This window comes from Pteropus vampyrus, unplaced genomic scaffold (genome assembly GCF_000151845.1).
Source record: "Pteropus vampyrus isolate Shadow unplaced genomic scaffold, Pvam_2.0 Scaffold53, whole genome shotgun sequence".
In the NCBI taxonomy this organism is placed as follows: domain Eukaryota; kingdom Metazoa; phylum Chordata; class Mammalia; order Chiroptera; family Pteropodidae; genus Pteropus; species Pteropus vampyrus.
The window spans coordinates 5,218,768-5,228,259 of NW_011888834.1; the positions used below are offsets into that span (position 1 = coordinate 5,218,768).

The following is a 9,492-nucleotide window of genomic DNA, read 5'->3' on the forward strand; positions in this document are numbered from 1 at the left end:
GCTAGAAGTGAATTTAGGACATTCTCCTCAAGAGAAAACCAGGAGGGAAGATTCCCAGGGAGATACATTTCCATAGCCTTAGTGTTGTTTATTTTCTTTCCCACACAATGGTTGACATCCCTTAAAACCTGCCATTCAGTTTCGGCAGAATTCTTGAGGCACTGACGCTTAATGAACTTAGCTATGACTCATTTCTGATAGCTCCCAGAGTAAGAGGTTCTCTGGAAAATGTTAGGTGCTTTCCACAAAGGCAATCCTTCCTGAAAAATGAAGAATTTTAGAACATAGTCAACTGAATCACAGTTACTTACCATAGATAAATACTTATGTAACACAATATGTGCCATTTAGTGTAGCAATGTAGTAGATTATACGAATTAAAAGTAGTATGTTATACAAATTAAAAGTGCATGCTGAATAACTTTCGAATGCCCACCCTGTCACTGTCACTGGCTAGATTTGTGAAGTTGGCAGGTATTTCTCTTTTCTGTACCTCAGCTTTTTCATCTATACAAGGGAGATAATAGTATCTACATGGTTAAGTTTTTCTAATTACATACAAAGTCATTAGAAAGTACCTGACACAAAGTAAGTATATAATAAATGTAAGTATAATGATTATATTATGCAAGAAACTGAAGAAAGAGCTAAAAGAGTACAAGATTTATAGAAGACTTAATTCTCCTTCTCAAGGAATAAATTTAAATAAAATTCAAATGAAAGAATAATCAGTTCTAAATGAAGCTTTATAAGTTAGTTTTTGCTGCATAACAAATAATCCCCAAAATTTAGTGACTGAAAACAATAACCATTTGCTGGCACGAGTTTTTACATATTTTGCACTTAAGTTTTACTCAGCTGGGCAGTTCTTCTGGGATGGCCTGAACTGGAGAGATTTCAGCTGGGTTTGCTCATATTTTACAGTCAGCTGGCTAGATTACCATGGTCTCTTCTGAGATAGTCAGGTCTCCTGGGGCCTTTCTCCCCATGGTCTCTAATCTTTTAGCAGGCAAGGCCAGGCTTGTTCACATAGCAGTAGTAGGGTTTCAGGAGCAACAAAGGAGCAAAATCCAAGGCACAAGTAACTTTCAAGTTGCTATTTGCATCATTTGCTACTGTCCTGCTGGCCAAGGGGTCGCATGGCCTAGCCCATAACCAGTGTAAATATAACAAAATTAAATGACACACTCCTAAATAGCCAGTGAGTCAAAGATATCACAACAGAATTAGAAACTACTTTGAGATGAGTGAAAGCAAAACTTGTGTGATGCAGTGAAAGCAGTGCTCACAGGCAATAGCTAATGACTTCTTTACATTAGAACATAATTAGAACATAAGTTGTTTAAAATAAACAACTTAAACTTACACTGTAAGAAATAGAAAAAGAAAGGGCGAACTAAACTCAAAACGAGAAGGAGATGGAACTAATAAAGGATAGACAAGAGATAAAATAGAGCTAAAAAAAATAGAGAAATCCAACAAAACCAAAAGTTCATTCTTTGAAAATAACAATAAAACTGGGAAAGTAGTTAAACTGGACAAGAGAAAAAAAAAGAAAGAAGACTGAAATTACCAAAACCAGGTATAAAAGTAGAGACATTCCACCCCACCATATAAAAATAAAAAGGATTATGAGAATACTACAAACAATTGTATGCCAATAAATTAGATAACCTCATGAAATGAACAAATTCTTAGAAACACACAAACTACAAAAACAAACTCAAGAATAGATAATCTGAATAAGCCTATAATAATTAAATAGATCTAATCACTAATTAAAAACTTTCACCAAAAGAAAGCTCAGGAAGAGATGATTTATGGGTGAATTTTACCAAACTTATACAGAAGAATTAACATCAATACTTTTCAGTTTTTTTAAAAAATAGAGGAGAAGGTAACACTTCCTTATTCATTGTATAAATCCTGATATCAAAAGCAGATAAAAACATCACAAACTACAAATCAAAATTCCTATAGAATATTCTCAACAAAATACTGGCAAATAGTATTATATGAATACCGCTTCATATTAAAATGATCATACACCATTGCCAAGTGGGATTTATCCTAGGAATAAAACCTTGGCTCAGTATATGGAAGTCAATCAATGTTATACACCACATTAGTAGAACTGAGGGGGGAAAGCACAGGATTATCTCAATAGTGACAGAAAAAGCATTTGACAAAATCTGACATCCTTTCACAATTTAAAAAAAAAAAAAAAACAGCCTAAAGAAACTAAAAGCAGAAAAGAACTTCCTCAACTTTTTAAAGATCATCTATGAAAAACCCACGGCTAACATGTTTATCCTCTCAAATATAGAACAAAACAAGGATGCCAATGTTTACCACTTCCATTCAACATTTTACTGAAAGTTCTAACTACGGCAATTAAGCAAGAAAAGAAAAGAAAAGGCATCCAGATTGGAAAAGAACTAGTAAAACGATCTCTATTTGTAAATGACATACTCTTATAACATAGAAAACCCTAAGGAATATATAGATAAACAAAAAATTAGAGTTAATAAGTGAGTTCAGGGAACTTTCAGGATATAAGATTAATATACAAAAATCAATGTATAATAGCAATGAATAATTGAAAATGAAATTAAGAAAATAATACTATTTATAAAAACTTAAAAGAATATAATATTTGAGAATAACATTAATCAAGGAAGTGAAAGGTTTCTACACTAAAAAAAAAAAATTGTTGAAATAAAGAGGGCCTATATAAATGGAAAGATATTTCATGCGCATGGAACGAAAGACTTAATATTGTTAAGACAGTAAAATTCACCATATTTATGTACAGTCAATGCAATCCATATCAAAATTCCGACTGCTTTTCTTCACAAAAATGGACAAGCTGATCTTATAATTTATGTGGAAATGCAAGTGTTCCCAAATAGCCAAAATAATCTCGAAAGTGAAAAACAAAGTAGGAGTACTCACGACTCCTGATTTCAAAACTTACCACAAAGCTACAAAGCTACAGTAATCGAAAGAGTGTGATACTGGTATAAGGGTAGACATATAAGTCATCGGAATAGAATTGAGAGCCCATAAATAAATAAGTATATATATGTTTTTTTCTACATATATTTATGTTATGTATGTGTGTATATATGTATGTATGTGTATGTGTGTGGGGGAGGGGTGTGTGTGTGTGTGTATATATATATATATATAGTCAATTGATATCAATGAGGTTACCAAAGGTATGCAATGTGGAATGAATAGTCTCTTCAACAAATGGTGCTAGGGCCACTGAATGAAGTCATATAAAAAGAATGCATTTGGATCCCTAGCTCACACCATACATAAAAAAAAAAATAACACAAAATGAATCAAAGAGCTAGATACAGGAGTTATAACTATTAAACTCTTAAAAGAAAACCAATTTGTAAATCTTCATGACCTTGGATTAGGCAATGGCATCACTATTAAGAAAGGAAGAAGACAACACACATAATGAGAGGAAATATTTACAAACCACATATGATAAGGGCCTAGTATCTAGAACATATTACGAATGTTTACAATGCAACAATAAGAATCCAATGTAAAAATGGGAAAAAGATGTGAATAGACATTTTGCCAAAGAAGTAATACATGGCCGATAAGCACTGAAAAGATGCTCAATGTCATTCCTCACCAGAAAAACAGAAATAGAAACCCCAATAAGAAACCACTTCAGACCAACTAGAATGGCTATACACAATAGCAAGTGTTGGCAAGGATGTAGAGAAAATGGGATCCTCAGACATTGCTGGTAGGACGGTAAAATAGTGCAGCAACTGTGGAAAACAGTTGACAGTCCCTTGAAAAGTTGAACAGAGTTACCATGTGACCCAGCAATTTCACTCCTAAGTATATACCTAAGAGAATTGAAAACATATGTTCACACAAAAACTTATAAAGGAATGTCCATAGCAGCATTTTTTATAACAACCAAAGAACAGAAATGACACACATTCCTTAACTGTGAATGAATAAACAAAAGCGATATATCCGTATAATGGTATATTATTCAGCAATAAAGAAGAATAGAGTACTGATTCAAGTATAACGTAGATGAACCTTGAGAACATTCTGATAAGTGAAAAAAGAAAGACACAAAAGTATGAAGAAAAATACAAAAGTGTTATATGATTCTATTTATGTGACATGTCCAGAATAGGTAAATTCACAGAAATAGAAAGTAGATTAATGGTTTCCAGGGGATGGGGGGAGGGAAAATTAGGAGGCATGTGGTTTCCTTTTGGAGTAATAAAAATGTTCTGGAATTTGATAGTAAATATAGTAAAAACCACTGAATTTTATACTTTAAAATGGTTAAAATGGTAAACCATATGTTATGGGAATTTTATCTCAACCAAAAAATAAAAATAAAAAAATTATGTCCCTGTTGGCCTCTTGTTGCTTATTCTAAGATATTGTCCCATCTACCTGCATATACCACCGCTGCCCTGACTTGCTTGTGTTCAGCTAGTTACTGGACTGAAATATACAGTTCTGGTACCCTTAGAGATCACAAGAACATTTTCTTATCCCCATCACCTTCACTAAGATTCCACTTCTGTTGCTGTGTTTTTAGTTTCCTTTTAGTCTTTCCTCATTTCATTCATTTCTCTTTCCAGCTCATTATCCTTTTGTTCGTTTTTGTCTTTACAGCTTGTTTCCTATCTATAATTTTATTCTCTTTCATAGAGTTCTTATCTCTTCCATTGAGATACCTAAGAATTTCTTAAAATTTTCTTCTGTAAGTTACTGTAACTAATATTCAAAGATATCATGTAATAGTGTCTGGTATATAGTTTTTGCTAAACTTTGGTCAGTAGAGTAATATTGTATAATTTTTTACTTTTATTATTATAAAAATTAAAAGGAATTTGACACAGCAATTTTAGAGTTTCTCCAGGAACGACTTAATTATTTACTGCCATGAAGATTCGCAACATGCCCACATATTATTCATCAAGTTCTGCAGTAAGTGCCTTATAGACATCATACCATGTAATCCTCACAACTCTATGATTATTTAAGTATAGGAAAATTAAGTAATTTACTCTTCCATGAGAAAATAAGGAAAAATTTTGTTAGGAAATGGTAGTCCTTGAAGAGCTACTAACTGCCTCAATGTCACCAATGTGACTAAGAAAACATAAACAAAACACATCTTTATTTTATTTATTTATTATTATTTATGCCTACAGCACCTGGTCTTCCTAGGTGGTCTCCCATCCAAGTACTAACCAGGCCCAACCCTGCTTAGCTTCTGAAATCAGACATCAGGCTTGTTCAGGGTGACATGGCGATGGACCACGGACCGTGGCTCCACTGGAGTGTGAACCCAGGACCTTCTGCATGTAAAGCAGACAAGCTAGCTGCTACACTATTGAACCACGTCCTCAAACACATCTAAAAAGGATAAATTACCTTATGTATAGCCCTTTTTCTTGGCAAGTGTGCACATTATCTCACATTTCAAAATATATATCCCATGGATGTGGTGATTATAATCATTTTTACTGAAAATATTCAATATTCAATATACCACCAATATTTCTAGGAAAAAAATGGTAGTCATTCTGAAATTACTAAGAGAGACCCAATTTAATCTCCCTCTGCAGGTCTTGAGATTCCTGACTTGACAAGACCCAATCTCTTTACTCATGAACCTCCCTACAGCCCTTCTACTGGTAAAAGATTTACTACTAGGCACCATGGAAAGACAACATGACAAGAGCAATCTCTCATCTCATTCAGGAAGCTTGTTATTTTGAAAAAGGTTGAAATACTCAAAACTATGTAAAACTCATCTCTTAAAATCCAAAAGGTCCTCTTCTCTGATCTAAGTCAGTAAAAAAGAAAATAATCCTGTTTCTAAATGCTTCTCGAAAGGCACAATGTAACAGAATGTTAGGCTCATGAAGTCCTCTGTGTCATCTTCCCAGAGCTGGGTTGTTTTGGATAATGGCCTAAGCAGATGACCTCTGGGGACTCAGCGTACCGTAACTACACACGTTCATGCTTATGACATTCCTGGGAAAATCTAAATTTTGAGAATATAAAAATTTGAGAAGTTGACTCCCATGATATTTTCCCCTAGCTTTATTGAGATATAATTAGTATACAAAAATCGCCCACAAATAATATATGTGTAAAATAATATATTACATGTTACCAGGTAATAAATATATTAATCACCTCCAAAAATGTCCTCGTGTCCTTCTGTTTTTCTGTTTTGTTTTGTTTTACTTTGTTTTACTTTTATTTTTTATGGTAAGAACACTTAACATGGGATTTACCCTACTAACAGATTTTTAAGCCACAATGCCTTATTATTAACTATAGGCATTATGTATGAAAACAGGAAAAAATTATCTAGAACTACCATATGAGCCAGCAAATCCATTTCTGGGTGTACATCCAAAAGAACTTAAATCAAAGAAATATCTGCACCACCATGTTCATTGCAGCATTATTTACAATGGCAAAGACATAAAAGAAACCTAAACATCCATGGACAGAAGAATGGATAAAAGAAATGTGATACATAAATGGAATACATAAACGGAACACTATTCAGCCTCGAAGGACAACCACTGCATGATTCCTCATATATGGAATATCTAAAGTATCAGAGGTACAGAAATAGACAACAGAATGGTGGTTACCAGGGAACAGGGGAGGGAGAAATGAGGAGGTGTTTTTCAATAGGTATAAAGTTACAGTTATATATGATGACTAAGTTTCAGAGATCTTCTATACAACAGAGTCCCGTGAAATTTTTCATGATCAGTCTCTAATACTAGCTTTGACATGTCCACTGACCTCCAGAAGAATGACTCAACATTCCATTATTTCCAAATACTTTGTTACAATATCAGGCAGGTAATGGCCGTATTTCTTAAACAAGATTGAAATGAAACTGCGACTGATTGAGATCACTGGATTATCCTACCACCTTTACTATGTCATAAAATCTTTTGTTTCTCCTAAATCATGTTTTTAAATCTTACAATGTTGAGACGTAACTCCTCATAATTTAAGCTGATCAAATAGAATTTACTAGGCATTGAAGCACACATTAATCTTTTCTAAATTTTAATTTTTTTTTAAATTCTGAGACATTCAGCAATCAATAAAAGTAGAATAAATTATCTTTTTATCTCCTTACATGTTAAGGAAATGAATCAGCAAGCACAGCAGTGAGAGGCTGTTCTGCCTTTTTATGAGTTGACTATGCAAGCAGTAAAAGGTCTCAGAGAGTTAAAATTTAGGCTTCTAAACTCTCATTTGAAATGGAACAAACAAACATGTTCACAGCAATTAGTATTTGCATATACCTTACTATTATCAGACATGTTCACATGCGTTACTATATTTAAATCATCATAGAACACCTGAGACAGATATTTCTGTCTTGAGGAAGTCAAGTTACAGAAAGATTAAATGACTCCATAAAAGACACACAGAGACCCCAGGCAGATTCCTGGTTCAATGCCCAAAGCTCTTTCTCATTTTATTGTTTCATGGAAGAATCCATAAAACTATCAAATTTTGTCTCCTCCTAATGAAGTATGCTCTTACAAATGGTTATCATAAATGCAGGCTCCTTGCAAACATTATCTTTGTGATGGTTTTTAGTTCTTAGTCATACAATTTTGGGTAAAAATATTTGGACAAATGTAATTAATTTCTCAACAAACTATGAAAAACTGGACTTTATAAATGTCAGGTATTTTAAATTTATAAGCTTTAAGTAACTACAACTAAGATTAATTAATTCTCTGAAATATCAATTATCATAAAGGCATGAAATCAATTCTCAGTTATTCACTCAGATCATCATGGTATATATATTTTTTTATCTTAAGATTATTTCTTTCTTTCTCTGAGCATACTTCAGGTTATATCATCCTGATCAGGGAATACAAATGATTATTTCTTTCTTTCTCTGAGCATACTTCAGGTTATATCATCCTGATTAGGGAATACAAATGAATATAAATATTGGCTTTAAAAAAGTATATAATTAGGATAAAAGAAATAATCTTAAGTCATATATGTACAAATAACCTTTTGCGACTTTCTTCCAACTAAGTGAATAATCAAAAGTTCATAGATAGAAATAAATAAGTGATTAAAACAACATATATTCAAACATATGTATACATATATAATGAATACACACACACACACACATATATGTTTTTCAATAGGTATAAAGTTACAGTTATATATGATGAGTAAGTTTCAGAGTTACATATATGTGTGTGTGTGTGTGTGTGTATATATATATATATATTCACATAAATGAGTTCACTCCAATGACAAACTACCGACCACAGAGTGTACATTCTAGTTTTCACGTTTATACATTTCTAACTCTCTTGTCTGACAATGAGAAATGTAGCTTACATTATACTCAGTATATTTATTTGATTTATTTGATTGTCCAGTCATCAAATACACAGGAAGTAGTTGCCAGTTGTTAACCCATAGCACTACAAAGAGTGAACAACAACAACAACAGAAAAACCCCTACTATCTGGAGCTCAATTATTTATTTAAAACTTTTAAAAATCTTTAATCTGAGGGCATAGAATCAAAATACTGACCTCAAAAGCTATTCAAGTTAAGTCCTTTCTCTATTCAGCATGACAATGTTATTCATTTGAAATACAGTTATGTTCAATTTGTCTGGTTCATTTTTTTAAATTTTATGTTTCTTTTGAGTGTGTACAATGTTATCACGGTTCCAAGAGGTCAAAACTATCTAAAAGGTACACTCAGAAAAGTGCCATCCCATGCCATCCCTTCCTGGTCATTCCCATCTTCCCCTGTGGGTTGCCAGTCTTATTTTCTAATATAACTTCCCTAATGCCCAGGAGAAATACAGCCTGAGATACAACCACAAAGGTGCTTTAATCATATCTGACACCACTCTTAAACATCACAAAGGGAAAAATTTCATTTGACACAAGTTTTTGTTTGTTCGTTTCGACAATGAAAAAGATTCAGAGTTCGATTGCGCGTGGATTATCTTTTGTATCGTGACACCAACAAGTACAGAGAAAATGACAAGACCGAAGGCAGCTCCCGCTATCTGCCAAAGAGAGAAGTGGCCTTGGTGCAGCATGAAAGCGGACACCCGATAACATTATCAGGAATAACGCATTAAATAAATTTTAGCTATTATTCCCTTAATTGGTCCAATCTCTAATTTGAACCTGCTATAGTATGCAAAACAAGAGAAATCAAAAACCTTCTTCCTCTACTCTGACAAATATAAAACAATGATATAAGAAATGTAATACTGAGTAAGACCTCTGGCTCATCCAGCCAAGCACTCTTTCTCTAGAGACTATAACCAAAGGACAATACACAATTAGAGACAACTGTCTGACTTCATGTTTACAAAAGAACTATAAAAAAGTAAAAATAAAAATAAAATAATATATCTTCCCCATGACTCTCTTT

At 33.1% G+C, this 9,492-nt stretch overlaps 1 pseudogene; it reads right to left on the reverse strand.

Moving 5' to 3' along the window:
- Window positions 1–5,210: 5,210 nt before the first annotated feature.
- LOC111739731 lies at window positions 5,211–5,326 on the reverse strand (annotated as a pseudogene).
- Window positions 5,327–9,492: the final 4,166 nt, after the last annotated feature.